Source organism: Schistocerca americana, chromosome 9, assembly GCF_021461395.2.
Source record: "Schistocerca americana isolate TAMUIC-IGC-003095 chromosome 9, iqSchAmer2.1, whole genome shotgun sequence".
Classification (NCBI taxonomy): domain Eukaryota; kingdom Metazoa; phylum Arthropoda; class Insecta; order Orthoptera; family Acrididae; genus Schistocerca; species Schistocerca americana.
This window is the reverse complement of record NC_060127.1, coordinates 65,270,931-65,287,925: the sequence shown is the minus strand read 5'-3', so window position 1 is coordinate 65,287,925 and position 16,995 is coordinate 65,270,931. Positions and strand designations below refer to the sequence as shown.

Genomic DNA, 16,995 nt, shown 5'->3' with positions numbered 1-16,995 from the left:
CGGTTGCTAAAGAATAAAAATCAGGAAACGCGATCGAGACTGTTTACTATTTGATTTTTAGCATTTTGCAACTTTCTCTGCTTTGCTCCAAATACAGATTGCTTTCTAAAATTTTAAATTTATCTTTTAATTTTTCTGATTTCATTATCAATAATTCAATCGACGGTTATACAAAGACAGGAAGGCGATAGTTTTTACAGTGTCAAAATTTGCGACCATCGTTATTATTAGGCGCATAAATCTGTCTATAAATACATATTTCCAGGAACATTATGTAAATTATGGCGTTTCCTGGATCCCCTGCAATGCTGCCAACCCGCAACGTAAGTGCGCTATGCGGGTCGTCGCGCCATCTCCGCAGGCGCATGGGCCGAAATCAACGGAACTGCGCCCTGACCCGCAGGCAGCTTCCATAGTGTATTTAGGGGGCGCGCACACCGCCACATCTACGGACCTTTTGTTGCATCCGCCGCGCCATTATCATCAACCAATCCCGGCGCACATCGCTAGACCAATAGCTGTCGATATATATGAAGATAGTAACTGTTCTCGAAAGAACAGATACCATTGATGACCGTCCCCATCGAGGTATATCAACAACACCTGTCGGCAGCTAAGTGTTTCAATTAATTATCATTTATTCTGGAGAAGCTGCACGGTCATCAGTGGCATCTCGTCTTTCGAGAACAGTTACTATCTTCATATACAGTTAAAGGCTACCCAGCCATTGACCTTCGTCTGTGTGTCTGTGCGAATGCGCACAGGTTGCTCGAACTCTTACGGAACCGTCACCTTAGTGTGCGCGAGTAATGAGTAGCCTATCGCGATTGCGGTTTATCGTATCGCGACATTGCTGCTCGCGTTGGTCGAGATCCAATGACTGTTAGAAGAATAGGGAATCGGTGGGTTCAGAAGGGTAATACGGAACGCTGTGCTCGATTCCAACGGCCTCGTATCACTAGCAGTCGAGATGACAGCCATCTTATCCGCATGGCTGTAAGGGATCGTGCAGCCACGTCTCGATCCCTGCGTCAACAGATGGTGACGTTTGCAGCAGCACGGACTATCAGCTCGGAGACCACGGCTGCGGTTACCCTTGACGCTGCATCACAGACAGGAGCGCCTGCGTTGGTGTACTCAACGACGAACCTGAGTGCACGAATTGCAAAACGTCATTTTTTCGGATGAATCCAGGTTCTGTTTACAGCATCATGATGGTCGCATCCGTGTTTGGCGACATCGCGGTGAACGCACATTGGAAGCGTGTATTCGTCATCGCCATACTGGCGTATCACCCGGCGTGATGGTACGGCTTGCCATTGGTTACACGTCTCGGTCACCTCTTGTTCGCATTGACGGCACTTTGAACAGTGGACGTTACATTTCAGATGTGATACGACCCGTGGCTCTACCCTTCATTCGATCCCTGCGAAACCCTACATTTCAGCAGGATAATGCACGACCGCATGTTGCAGGTCCTGTACGGGCCATTCTGGATACAGAAAATGTTCGACTGATGCCCTGTCCAGCACATTCTCCAGATCTCTCACCAGTTGAAAACGTCTTGTCAATGGTGGCGGAGCAACTGGCTCGTCACAATACGCCAATCACTACCCTTGATGAACTGTGGTATAGTGTTGAAGCTGCATGGGCAGCTGTACCTGTACACGCCGTCCAAGCTCTGTTTGACTCAATGCCCAGGCGCATCAAGGCCGTTATTACGGCTAGAGGTGGTTGCTCTGGGTACTGGATCTATGCACCCAAATTACGTGAAAATGTAATGACATGTCAGTTCTAGTATAATGTATTTGTCCAATGAATATCCGTTTATCATCTGCATTTCTTCTTGGTCTAGCAATTTTAATGGGCAGTAGTGTATTTCCGGTACCAGTTTGAGCGGCTTGAGCACTCGGTTTAAACCGGCGTTGGATAATGTGATATAACTGAAAACCGGTTGAGTCAGCGATAAGCGACATCTGTAGCTGCGTCTCGCAGACGGTCGCGCCGTCGGGAGGAACGGGACGTGACGCGGCTATCCCGGCACCAGACGGGCCGATATCGACCTCCACGTGCCGGGATGAATCACGCGTCACGTGACCGCGCCCACCGCCCCCGACCTGCCACAACACGCCCGCAGGGGCGGGGGCCGCCAGAATGCGCCCCGGCGCCACGCAGTGTCGCCTGCTGCCGCCAGATGGCGGGTGTGGCTCTATCGCTGGGACGCGGTTTCCGGAGCCGCCGACAGATGTCGGGAGATTAGTGCGCGGGCGTCGGAAACCGCAGACGTCGCAGCTGTCTGGTTATCCGCCGGCGCGTCAGTTAGAGGTGTCAGCGACCGGCTCTGCGGGTTGCGGTACGCTCGTTAATCAGTCGCTGCCTAATGAGCTGAAGCACCCTCCACCGCGCGCCGCAGCAGCGCCATGTAGATTATTGCACTAAGCCCGCCACTTAAGATGGGTGCTATTGGTTTAGCTTACCGATAGCGTATGGCGCTAAGAAATGCATTATCATCCCACCGGCACTACCTCATCAGCCAGAACATTATGACCATCTATCTAATAGTCCTTGTCACGGATAACTGCGGCGACGCGTCACGGCATGGAAGCAATGCTGTTGGTGCCACATGAGCACACACAACTCACCTAATTCCCGTAAATTCCGCAGAGGGGGGCGATGAGCTTTGACGCCACGTTCTATCACATGCCAGATGTGTTCGATCGGGTTCAGATCTGGCCAGTTGGGGGACCAGCATATTAAACGGAACTCACCATTGTGTTCCTCGAACCACTCCATCACACTCCAGGCCTTGTGACTAAACCGTGAATTTACTTTCAAAACTTTTTAAGAATTTGCTTTATTTACTAGCGATTCATCAACAACATTAAGACATTTTATCAGACTATGTGAGCGTGGAAGTAGTTGCCAGTGGGTAACTGATGCAAACAAATCAAATTTCTTTCAACATATGGAAATTTTATTCCTAAAAGCCCTTTTTTCCCTTTTTTTTAGAACAGATTTAAAATTCAGAAAGCACCCTCTAAATATCCAGAGGCAGAAAGAACAAATTTTTGAGTGTATGAGCTTTCGGGCTGAGAACCTTGCCGCTGCCTTTTGACACGGCCGTAGTCACGACCGCTCACAACAGCCTCTGAAAGACTACACTGGTGCAAATCTGCAACACACCAGATTACTTTAAACTAAAAATTTTAACAACTCACACAAGCACATAAACTATGCATCCCGTAGGAGGGATGGAAATGGTACAAAACACTGACGTTAAAAGATTAACTTGCCACCGAAGGTGCAACTTGATTTAAAAAAAAAAAAAAGTCTTACGGTGGAAGGGTGGCAACTTTATATACTAAAATGACCATTTAAATAAAAACCCATGAAATGAAGTCTTACATAAAGTATACAAGGTTGGCCAAACATGCTCTACATGACGCATATACCGCCTCCCAAGATGGTAGGCAAGATAAAATTTCAGGAATTCGGCCGTTACACTTCAAGCAATAAATTCGTTAACACCGGATCCGACAAACATGACAGAGGCAGCTAGTAACGTACGGCAGACAGACAGACAGACACTGCCTAACAAATGGGGACGACAGACAGACGAGCAAGCTGGGGACGAGAGACTGACCAAGAACACAAGTAGAACTTAACAAGTAAATGAAGCAACATATCACGAATCACTTAATTTTTAATAAACTGCGATTTCTAGAGAAGACCTGGCGCAGCACCCCCAAATCGCTCTCGCGAACCGACCGCTGCCAGCCGCTTCAACGGACGCAGGAAGGCGCGCCGATCTCCCGTCACACGGCGTCGCAGCTCGCGCCGGCCAGACCGATGTCGTGGGTTGACTCCTGTTGCTCTCGTGCCGGCCGCGAAGCCACTACCCCTCGCTATACGGCGCGGCCCACTGGACTCACGTGGCGACCTCACACGCGCCGACGCTCAAGAAGGACAAGTCATCTTGTGTCTCAATGCGCGACCGACCAACCGATCGATCCAACCGCCAATGACCATTGCCTGAACACTCGATCAGACTGGCGGCCTAACACATACTGGCACTCCGGACGACAGACAGACACTGACTGCCCCACACTGACCCGGTTGACCAACTGACCACACTCGCCCACACTGCACCGACTGAGACCGACAAACTGGTGAGCTCATAGCGCCCCTTAAATGCACGTGAACAGGCAACCTTTCACCAGACACCAAAGCTGCGATTGCCACAGCGGCGCTACCGCCAGAAACACGTGGTGACCGCTCACACTACGCGCTGCGGCGCGCTCTTCAAGACAGCAATTTTTACCAGGGCTCAGTGACGTGCAGCATTATCTTGTTGAAAAATGCCACTTCCGCCTGGAAACATGATCGCGGAATGAGATATTCACTCTGCAGCGGAGTGTGCGCTGATATGAAACTTACTGGCAGATTAAAACTGTGTGCCGGACCGAGATTCGAACTCCTCGTCCTCACAGCTTCAATTCTACCAGTACCTCGTCTCCTACCTTCCAAACTTGACAGAATCTCTTCTGTGAAGTTCCACAAGCTGCTTCCACCAGCGAGGGCGCTGCCGCCGGGGAGAGTCGTACGTCTTCTCAACTTGAATTTTGACGAATGCACGGATCATTCGCAGAGCGCTCTGTAGGACGTAACGGAGCAAATCTTTGTTTCTTCGATGGCTCACCTGAAGCTGAATCGCAGGTGCCCGGTCGAGATATGGATTAAATGGCTAACGGCAGCAAGCCCAAAATTTGAACATTCGATTCGCTGGGAAAATTTTAAAATACACTCTTGTATGCAGATGATCAAATAATCTTAATAGATTCAGAAGATACATTACAGAGAGCAATTTAGTTGTTCCACAACGTCGTAAATGATTATAATATGACAATACTTAAAGGTGAGCCAGCCGCAGTTGCCGAGCAGTTCTAGGTACCTCGGGCATGGATGTGTGTGATGTCCTTAGGTTAGTTAGGTTTAAGTAGTTCAAAGTTCTAGGGGACTGATGACCTCAAATGTTGTCCCATAGTGATCAGAGCCATCTAAACGTCAAACTAAGATAATGGCATTCCATGGTAAGGAGCATTTAAGGACAAAAATGATAATTGATATAAGCCGTTGTAAATACCTGGATGAAAGGTCTCACATATCACACAGTGATCAAGAGTACAAATGGTAAAAATTCCAGCAGTTGTTAGATACTATAAATAGCACTCTCCTCACAAAAGTTAGGAAAAAGACAGTGCTAAAATTGTACCGTTTGGTGGCAGTGAGGTTCTAATAGATGGGTCAGAGACTTGGTCTCTAACAGCCAGTCAGAGGAGGAGGGTTCAGGCAGCAGAGATGAGACTCCTGAGATCTTTCGCTGGTTACTGACTCATGGATCGGTTAAAAAGTACTCAAATAAGGAATGAATTGGTTGTCAAAACCATACTTCAGAAAATAAAAGAGTATAGAAAGGATGTCAGAAGAACGAATTAGGGATGGGAAAAATCGACCAGTTAAAACCGATACCGGTATTCTAGCTCTGAATAACGGTATTTTTCGGTATTTGTTTGGTCTCGGTTATAACAGATGATTATTTTAGTTTTTGCTAACAACTGAGCAAAAAAAAAACAAATATCAGTTGGCCACAGCAGCAGTGCTAAGACTTCTGGTTTTTAAATAAATCTTTTTTTAATAAAGGTGTGATTTTTATCTGAAAAATTTCCACTCGTTTGAAATGCTGCGTTATTATAGAAAATGGTAAAGGCGGACAGTGCGATTTTAATAACCATGAGCGACAGAAACGAGCAACAAACGCATATCATAAGGTCAGGTAGAGCAATGCTGAGACAGTAATGTCTTTGTTTCCGTGTGTTAGTGTGTAAGAGACTTCCAGCCTTACCCCCCCCCCCCCCTCTTTGACTGGACTGTAGTATTTCTGACTGACACAAACTATGGTGGTCTAGTAATATTTTTACGAACTGTCATAACAATGAAGTACAGTGCTACAATTGCTTTAAAAGATTAAAGATTTCTCTACCATTTCTATGAAATAATGGAAGAGGAAGGGAATTATTGTCACAGTAATACACTAAAAATTTAACAACAGTTCATTCATAGTAACAATAAAAATAGAAAGTAGTTCTTGGAAAAGGATGAATTAATACGAAAAATAGAGATCTAAGACATCCTGTTTTTTTACCCTTTAACACTGACTATCGGTAACGCCCGGATAGTGGTATGATACCCGATTACGACATATTTTTGAGCAGGCTTCCAAAAAATATGAATCAATACGAGAATACTGGTGATTTTTCGTAATATTCAACAGCTTACCACTTTTCGAGAAAAGCGGCGAACGGTGCACGGACTGTTTTCTTTTATTTGCCTCCTTAATTCAATATTTTGATTCTATGTATCTTCAAACTAAGAATAAAAATTTTTCAATCTTTGCTCTATTTCTACGTTTATTACGGTAAATAATAGGAATAAGAAACCGATAATCGGTTATTTCAGAAACCGGTTACTTTCAACGGTTTTAATAGTCCAGTTAAACTGCGTTGAAAGAAACTGATATTACCGAAAACCGGTTGTTTCAGCGAAAACAGCCACCCCTAGAACGAATGTAGTAATATACAAATATACACGTCAAGGGCAAAGGAATGTTGGACATGCTAAGAAGAGACGGAAAGATCAGCTTCAATCTTCTTGAAATAAGAACACGAAAGGATGCCTAAACCAAAACTAGATACGACGATGAACATTCTCCTCAAACTGCGAAAATATTTTGTTGGTGCCAACCTACACAGGAAGAAATGATCATCGTAATAAAATAAGGGAAGTCAGAGCCCGCAGGGCAAGGTTAACGTCTTCGTCTTTACCGTGTGCTATTCGAGAGTGGAACGGCAGAGAAATATATTAAATGTGGTTCGATGTACCCTCTGCCAGACACCTGAGTGTGAAATGCAGAGTAGGCATGTAGATGTGGTTCGCAACAAAATAAATATCCTGTCCTTTCCACGCACACCCTCGTATCCATATAGTGAGATGACAAAAGCCTCATAATATTGTGTTGGACCTCGACATGGCATGGGCTCAACAAATCATTGGAAGACCGCTGCACATATATTCAACTATGCTGCCTCTACACCCATCCATAATTGCAAAAGTGTTGCCGGTGCAGGATATTGTAGACAAACTGTAAAAAAAAAAAATGTTCGGATGGCTCTAAGCACTATGGAACTTAACATTTGAGGCCATCAGTCCCCTAGACTTGGAACTACCTAAACCTAACAAACCTAAGGACATCACACACATCCATGCCTGAGGCAGGGTTCGAAACTGCAACTGTAGCAGCACCGCGGTTCCGGACTAAACCGCCAAGAGCCGCTCGGCCACAGCGGCCGGCGTAGACAAACTGACCTCTCGATTGTGTCCAATAAATGTTCGATGTGATTCATGACGGGCAATGTCTATAGCCAAATCATTTGCTTCCAGATTGTTCTTGAAAGCAATTGCGAACAATTGTGACCTGGTGACAAGGCGCATTGTCATCCATAAAAATACCATCGTTGATTGGGAATATGAAGTCCATGAGTAGCTGCAAATGGTTTCTACTGAGATGAACAAATCATTTCCAGTCAATGGTCGATTCATTGGGACCAGAAGGGCCAGTCCATTCCATGTAATCACATTCCACATCGTTACGGAACCACCACCAGCTTGCACAGTGTCTTGTTGACAACTCGGGTCCCCGGCTTCGTGGGGCTTGCGCCACATTCGAATACTACCATCAGCTATTATCAACTGAAATCGGGACTCATATGACCAGGCCACGGTTTTGCAGTCGTCTAAGTTCCAACTGATATGGTCACGAGCCCACGAGAGGCGTTACAGGCGACGTTGTGCTGTTAGCAAAGGCACTCGTGTCATTCGTCTGCTGCCATAATCCTTACAGATATTTTCTTCGTACGTCCCACATTGTTTCTTGCGATAATTCCACGCCATGTTGCTTATCCGTTAGCACTGACAACTCTAAGCAAACACTGGTACTCTCGGTCGTAACGAGAAGACCGCCGGCCAGTGTGTCATCTGTAGTGACAGGTAATGTCTGATGTTTGGTATTCACGGCGCATCTTGTGACTGTGGATCTCGGAATGTTCAATTGCCTAACGATTTTTTTTTGTTTATTGTTAGTTCACCCCCTAAAATGGGGCAAGCTGGCAGTGGCACAATACGCCACTCTTCAGCCAAGAGAGTTACAGAAACAACATAGTCAAATGAGAAAAGATCACATAACAGAGAATGGTATAAATAGATTTAAAAACAACATAGATAAGAACCACACATACACGTGCGAAGAATGAACACTGTGAGCAGACCCGAAAAACAAAGAAACACCAGTGTTAACACAAATGAATGATGCTGGCGACACTGTTGGTGCTGGTGGAACGTAGCACTGCACACGGGACTGGAGTAACACTGACACCACAACGAAAATGTTAAAAATCACTGAACCGAAGGGGACCTACCGCCGGGTGAAGGGAGGATGGAGGGGGAGAAAAGGGGGAAGGGAGAGATGGTATGGGGTAACCAGGAGGGGGGTAGGAGGGGGACAGTGAAGGGGAGAAAGAAAGGAGCTGGAAGCCCAGGGGGGGGGGGAGTGAAAAGGAGAAAGAAGGTGTTCGGCAGAGGAAAAGGAGGAAGAAAGGAAGGGTGAGAGGGAGGGAGAGAATAGGAGAGTAGGATGGGGAGAAGGAGGAGGGATTTAGGAGGGGTAGATGGAAGGCACGAGGACATCATCTGGGAGGGGGAGTTGGCGGAAGCCACCTTGGGCGAGGGTATGGAGTGTGTTGGAGATGGAGACCAGGCGTGACACTGAGGTACAGGTGTGGCAGCGGGCTAGGGTGGGAGAGGATGGGGGAAACCCAAGGATGGGGGGGGGAGGGATCCAGTCTGTGGGAGATGAATAGGATCTGTATTTGTTCTAGGAACAGGAGAAGTTGGGAGAAGGGAATCAGATCGTGAAGGATCCACGTGGGGGACGGGAGATGGATGTGATAAGTGAGGCGGAGTGCGTGGTGCTCAAGAATTTGGAGGGATTTGTAATAGGTGAGGGGGGGGGGAGGCAGAGATCCAAGGGGGGTGGGCATAACATAGGATGGGGCGAATCAGGAACTTATAGCTATGTAGGATAGTGGAAGGGTCTAATCCCCATGTTCGACCAGAGAGGAGTTTGAGGAGACGGAGACGGTTACGTGCCTCGGCTTGAACTGTGATCCAGGAAAGGCGGCGGTCGAGGGTGATGCCAAGGTACTTGAGGGTGGGAGTGAGGGCAATGGGGCAGCCATAGACGGTAAGGTAGGAATCTAGGAGACGGAAGGAGGGGGTGGTGCGGCCTGCGATGATTGCCTGCCTAATGATTTCCGAAATGGAATGTTCCATGCCCCTAGCGCCAACTAAGATGCAGCGTCAAAATCTGTTAATTTCCATTGTGCGGCCATAATCACGTCGGAAACATTCTCACATGAATAACTTGAGTACAAATGACAGGTGCGCCAGTGCACTGTCCTTTTATACCTTGTATATGCGATAATACCACCATATGTACATGCGTATACCGCTATCCCATGACTTCTGTCACCTCAGTATACTGTAGGCCTACCTACGTTGAACCGCAACGAGATGGCAGCAGTGGGCAGCGTGGAGCAGTTAGTGTCTCCCTAGCCCCGGCACCTTTCCTCGCCGGCGTGCTACCTCCTCCTAGTTGTCACCTCAGGCAGCCAGACGCCGCCAGCTCCGCGCCGCTCGCCCGTTCCTCCAGCAAGAGGCGCGGACGGCTACCACGCTACGTATCGACCCTCCGGCCCGCGTTGTCGGTTTATCTGATAACACGCCTGTTACCGCCTCGTCTTCGCCTGCTCGATACCCGTGCATTACTTATGTATGGCCTGTCGTCAGCTTTGACTCACAAGGAACCCCTTGAGTGCTAGGTCGCAAGTTCAATCTTTAGTGAGTCTCATTTGAAAGGCTTGTGTTAACAATTATGACAGGAAAAATATTAGCTGATAATGACTCACCCTGTGCATCAGGAAGCAGATGGAAAGTGAGTGTCCGGGAGATGCAGCGATTACCCTTCTGTGGGATGTATGTATTACACTTCACAAAATGGACACCGTTTGAAAAATGGTGTGTCACAGTGATCACATACGTTCACACCATCAAGATCGAAGTTCAGCTAGATATCCGCTTTTTTTCCTTTATTGTATTTCAATGCCCCAGCAGGGGCGGGCTGGCAGCAGCATATGTGCTGCTCTTCAGCCCTTATGAGTTTAATTATACAATAGAAGACACTTAAAATTACAAAGGAGAAAATATTGCGTACATAAATATAAAAAAGGTGGAACATAATAGAAGAGAACAGACTGTAAAATGGAGATAAAAACCTTAAAAAAGTATTGCGCACAGAAAAACCTCACATGGGGCAATTAAAAGAACACAAGGCGAAGTACGGCTGGAGCATAAAAGTGGCGATGGACGGCGTAGCACATAACGATCACTGACAGTAACACTACGTACAAGTCCAGCACACAATTAAAAGCACAGCTCTGGACGCACAGGAGAACAGCACCGAACACAACACTGACGACGATGAGTAAACACAGGATCTGCCAGGGGCAGGGAGAAGGAGGAGAAGGGGTGGAGAAGAAGGGTAGATACTTGCTCTTAAAGAATGCATATAAAATCACAGTGGTGTAAAGGGGTGACAAGAACTGATGGAATGTGATGGCATCCAACCGAATGCGAAACACTCCATTGTGGAGCTTGTTGTGAAACCGGTTATCCTTTAAGGCGTAGCTGCCGATAGTGCGGTAATGTGTTCTATAAGCACGGAGAAAACCAACATGTAGAGGCTGAATTTGGTCACTGAAGACTTGTGTAAGCCTACAGCACGAACACGTGGTGAACTTAACATAAACCTCTTGTAGCTACAGTACGGCAGTTTGTTTAGAACAGTAGTGCTGCTGACAAGATGACTTTTGCATATGCTGCTATTTATATTCGTATATACGAATATTTGACGTTACTGAATGGCTTTGCGTTTAACATTTGACATTTGACGATGCCTCTATGGCTGCAGTACATTAGGACATTGTTTTTATAAAGCAGGAATGCCTCTTCATACATAAAGCACACAAATGTACGAGGGTGGGATCCCCCTCATAGGTCCGGATCCTCGCCCCCCCCCCCCCCCAATCTGCCGTGTCACCTGTATCCTGCTGTTATAAGTGAGTGTTCAGTGATGCGAACATCCACCGTACTGTCGCTAGTTGTGTTTTATCTCGTGCGAACAGAAACCAGACACTTATGAGACCACTGTTCTGTTGGTTTTAGATTGTGATTTACATTTTAGTCTGAAGTACTGTGGGAGGCCTTCAGCCGTCTATTAATTTTCTTTGTTGTAATTTTAAAATAAGGCTTTCAACCGACTTACATTAAAATTTGAAGATTGATTCGTTTAAAAATTTAATTTTGAAAGTTTGTTGATCTTGTTATACAGGCCTTAAGCCCTGTGTTGTTCAAAATCCAGTGTGTAGCCTTCAGCCGAGCATTTACGTGAAATATTTTTAAGATAAGGCCTTCAGCCATCTAAAATTAAAATTTGAAGATTCATTTGTTTAAAATGATTTTTTTTAAAAAATTATACTCTATCTGAAATTCTTGTTATCCAGGCCCTAAGCCCTGAGTTGTTCAATGTCTTTCGTGTGGCCCTCAGCCGAGTATTTACGTGCAATATTTTTTTTAGTGTATCCTTCAGCCGCGTGTATTCTTTAAAGCAATTTTTTATAACTTGTGTTCAGGCCTTCAGCCGTCCTTGTTTTTGGTGTGGTTTTGGGTCTTCAGCCCAGGAGGTATCTCAAGTTTTCTTCACTAGGCATTCAGCCATATTATTTTATTTTGATCCATTTAAGACATTGCGTAATTAAGTGGTTCTCAACAAAATATAAGTTTGTGTGTTTTGTGCAACTGACAGTAACTGATTACGGTCCACTCCACAACCGTAACCTGATCCGCTCTACCCTGCAAAACCAGATTTCAGCCTACATACCAGAAACAAAGTGAGCCAGCCGCCACTCCTCGCTGTCACGTAGGCTTACTTGTCTGCGGGATACTCAACATGATACTTTGATTTGTCTTCATCCCAATGTAGTGACTGACATTTCGGCAACTGGAACCAAGTGACTGACACCGCAAAGTAACTAAAACAAAAGTCCAAGAGTATTGTGTTACTAACAGCTTGCCATTTTGGTACGTTAACCATCGCGTGACCTCTTCTTAAAAATCCTAAGGATTCATAACCAAATAGACACACAGAGTGAAACACCTAAAACTTGCACCGCAAATATTGCGGTGATGCTAAGTGCTGTTGATGTGCGGTTTTCACAGAATGGATTGGTAGTCAGGGGCTCGTATTGTTAGCCAACCAACACATTGTAGTAGTACTCAGAAAGTGTATTTTTTGTGCAAATATAGATTTTTAAAATTGGAACAGTGCCTGTTGACATTAACAGACTAAAAGTAGCGTAAATTAGAATGTCAGTGGTATTTCATACAGGATTCTAATGCGAGTCTTTTACGAGAGAACGTATTTGGAAAATTTCCACCTGATACTTGTTTGTGCCATTCTACTTGCGTACTTGCTAGATATGATGCTGTTCTGTTTACTTACAGTGGGCTTGTGTGTTTCTTCAGTCTACTGCAACCTGCTAATCTGTGACAGTCAAGTTAGTGTGCGATAGTCAAGTTAGTGGGCGATGCGATTTACCCATGCAGAAAAAGCCGATAAGCTCATGGTGCATGGAGAATGTTGGAAGAATGGTGCTCATTCTTGTATGGTGTGTGCAGCAAGCTATTCCAATACATGACAACCATATCGGCAATTATTTATCAACCCCTTCAACCAGTTACATAAAAGTGGTAGAGTAACACCTGGACAACGCAACAGAAGTAAACAATTGACGGCAGAAAAAGGGGAAATCAATGTTCATGCTGCTATTGCACTTGACCTGTATGTTAGCTCCCGTGCAATCGCCTAAGGAAGTGGCATGAGTCAGCTATGTGTCCTGCGCTCACTCCATTGACATAGGTTCCATCGCTATCGTATCTGTTCATCAAGAGCTGCATGGAAACCATTATGAGAATCGTGTTCACGTCTGTATGTGGGAATTGAGATGGGATACTACAGATATTTCATGTATCTTGTTTAGTGATGAAGACATATTTATAAATAATCTGTAGCTAAACCGCCGAAACATGCACTGTTGGTCTGTTTACTACGAGCCCCATTGGCTTCATCAGGTGAAACATCAGCGTCTATGGAGTGTAAATGTGTGGTGGGTGATAGTGAAAAATCAGCTCTTAGGGCCGTTTTTCATATGTAAAACACTGAACACGCACAAGTATCGCAGCCTCCTAACAGACCATCTTCCATGGATGCTAGAGCACGTTCCATTGCATACTAGGAAGAACATGTGGTACCTACATGATGACTTTCCGGCCCATAGTGCACGAAGACAGCATGTCTTCACGAATTGTTTCCAAATTGCTGGGTTCTATGCAGGGGACCTGTACCTTGGCTGGCCTGTTCCCTATTTCTGAATGACACTGTCTACGAGGGCACACCAACTATACCTGATGTTACCAACGAGTATTACTGTAGCCTACTCAGACATCTCTGCTGAAATGCTAGCACGTGTCCAGCAGTCATTCCATACCATACTGGAAGCTTGTATTGCAGCTGCTGGTGGTCATTTTGAACAGAACCTGCGATGGTCAGTTGTCTTGTTACTGGTCAGCATCCACATAACTCATGTATGCACTTGTGTTGGTCTTTATTGTGTGTTACCACAGGTACTGTACAACCTGGTGCGGGAACTTTTCAAGTTACAGTATCTCCTAAACGACTTGCACTAGAATCCTGCAACAAACGCCACTGACATTCTAATTTACCCTACTTATAGTGTGCTAACATCAACAGGCATTGATACATTTGAAAAGTGTATGTTTGCACAGAAAATAAACTCTCTAAGTATTATTAAAATCTTTGATTGGCTAAGATTACGAGCCCATGACTACCAATCCAGTCTGTGTAAACTGCACATCAGTAGCACTTAACATCTCCGCAATATATGCAGTGAAAGTTTTAGGTGTTTTGCCGTGTATAAGTGGAGGTGGAGTTTGTGTGTGTTCCAGCATAATTCTGAAAGGCCTGGGGAAGCCTCAACGAATTTGCAATGTTCATTAAAGAATAGGAAAAGGTCTCCAAACCCGGCAGAGGGTAGATGGGGGATGGGGTGAGGCACCCCTAGCACAGCTAGACAAAGGGGGGGGATGATGTTGATGCTATCGGAACTGAACGATAATAGGGTCGAGTGTGTAGTGTTAGTTAAGCATCACTAGTCCAATCAACGACAGTTCTGGCAGCGTTTCATACCTAGTAGTGTAGTGGGGGTGGAGGTGGAGTGGGGGTGGGAAAGGGGTGACCTCAAAGTGGTCGCGAACGACGAATACCTGTAGTACTGTGGCTGTAGTACTGCTGTTGCTTGTCTGAGAAGCGTATGTCCTCCTGGCAACTGAAGCGAAGCGCTGGGAAAGGCGTGTCATGTAAAGGAGTGAGTGTGGAATGCATGGGGGCAGGTTCCAACACATCTATCAACCACTGCCTGGAAAAACACATGGGGGAAGGGTTGCTCAGCACTCATGCGTGGGTATGGGAAGAATCGATCGAAAACGAGTGGTATATTCGTGTCATATCAACAGGTTGTTGGCTGATTTGTGAGTGTTCCATTAACATATCACGCCTATTGGTGGTTTTATCGAAATTGGTTCTGGTTTTCCAAAGCTATCCCACATACACAATGATACTCCCTCCACCCACCTACCCCCCCCCCCCCCCCCCCCCCCACACACACACATCCATAAATTCTAACCCATATTCATTTTAAAATTTCTGGAGTTTTATTTCTTTTTCATTTTGCATGCTACAGCCAGAAATTAATTAAAAGAGAATTCCATGTTCCACCTTGGTTGCTGTATGTACATTCACTGTCGTTCTTATCCACTGATCAGCTGATTTTGGTTGCTTGACATTTCAATGTGCTACTCCTATCAAAACTTGAAAAATACGTTTCAAACATTGAAACCTAACTTCCATAAGCTTACCGAAGTTATAAGCTGTCATATGAAAACACATACATAATTAGAGACAATCTGGGTATTTGTTTGCTACACTTATACTTCTCCATGTCACATTTGAAATTTTGATTTGATTTTTGTAGAATGAATTACTATACAAAATGATGCAAGCCTTAATATGTCTGTGTGTGAGGTAAAATATGTATTTCATGATAATGTCAAACCTACTGACAAAATATTAACATGATATTTAGCAATGCATGTTATACACTTCTAGAGGTTGTAGAGGGGACTTAGTAGGTCAAGTTTTACACAGGAACCCATGTCTGGAAACGTTATCCAACGACGCTAGAGACCGTCAAAGTTACAGGTACTGGTGCCTGTAAATGTTTGTACATAGAGGTTGATTCCGTGATGTTGTAACAAACTTTCTAGGTGAGGGAGAAGGATAAATGTATTAATTTGAGGAAGGGTCCCTGCAGCTGAAACAAACGAGTCGAAAGTTATAAACGAAAACCGTTTTGATGCCTCTGAGAATGGGATACATGTACTGGTTCTGTTACAGATAAAGCTAGTAGGATATGCAACTTCCAGAGGTGGACCAAAAAAAAAAAAAAAAAAAAAGTCTGACACATGGGCTCTAAAATTGATACCTGTGGCCGAACCCATATTTACTAGGCATTTTTTTTCTTGGTCCATACTGCCACCTCTGAAAGTTTCCTGCCCTACAACCTTAGCAACAACACTGCTGGTACATATATTACACTGTCAGAGGTATGAGGATGATGTTTGCTTATGACTCTCGTTCGTTTCAGCTGCAGAGACCCTACTTCTCCATCATCCTAGAAAGTTCGTAATATTGTCACTGAGTCACCCTGTATATACAAATATTTTCAGGAGCTGGGGCCTATAACTTTGACGTTCTGTAATGTCGTTGGATGACTTTCCGGACATGGGTTCCCATGTAAAACTTGATCTACCAAATGTCTTCTAGAAGTGTTAACATGAACTGTGAAACACCCAGTAAATAAAAGGCACAGTCTTTCTGGCTCATCCTGATAGGTACGGTCGGCTGGGCAGTGGTGAGTGTCTATACACTGCATAGAATTGAATCAGTCGATATGGAGGAATGTTCTGTGCAATAGATTACGAGTTTTTATGTTTACAGGTATGAAAAAGTGGCAGTAAGAGCACTGTAAATCATTGAGGAGTGTGGAACGTTGTTTTCTGTCGAGTCTACTATGACAGTGGTTATACAATGACAGGCTTACATTTGTATAGATGTAGAAAGGTCACTTTGTGAAGCTACGATAGAAGTAGTACTTGAAGCTGTCACATCGCCAGAATGAGCCTATGATGTGACAGCCGAGGTGGGAAGTGGAACTGCAGACTTGTCGGCTACTCACCTTGTCCTCGGCCTCCTCGGCACGGGCCTCCGCCTCCAGCACGCGCTGCTCCAGCTCGGACAGCTGGAACACACCAAAACACCGACACATCAGCACTGGTACACTACTCTGCTAACTGCAGTCTGATTAAAATTACTTGACAGCTGACGTCAGTCACCTGCCGCTACAGCGTTGCCACGTTGGCTGCAGGCTACAGTGTTGCCACGTCAGCTGCCGGCTACAGCTCAGTTACAAGCGACACACAAACATGGCGACCTACTTCACAAATGCTGTTAATGTGTAATGCGGAGCAGCGTTGGAAGTGGCCGCTGCTAGATATCACGTAAATGCGAGATGCTCTGTCGATAGTTGATTTTAACTGACGAATGTTAACTCGTATCCTAAACCAACCACA

General features: G+C 45.3%; 1 protein-coding gene across 1 annotated transcript in view; it reads right to left on the bottom strand.

The window, feature by feature from the left end:
• Nucleotides 1–16,662, bottom strand: part of LOC124550940 (uncharacterized protein CG43867) — a 396,962-nt gene extending 380,300 nt beyond the window's left edge. The window contains exon 1 of the mRNA XM_047125748.1: nt 16,602–16,662. The gene's annotated coding sequence lies outside the window, so the exon portion shown is untranslated. The remainder of the gene's footprint in view (nt 1–16,601) is intronic.
• Between the last annotated feature and the right edge of the window lie 333 nt (nt 16,663–16,995).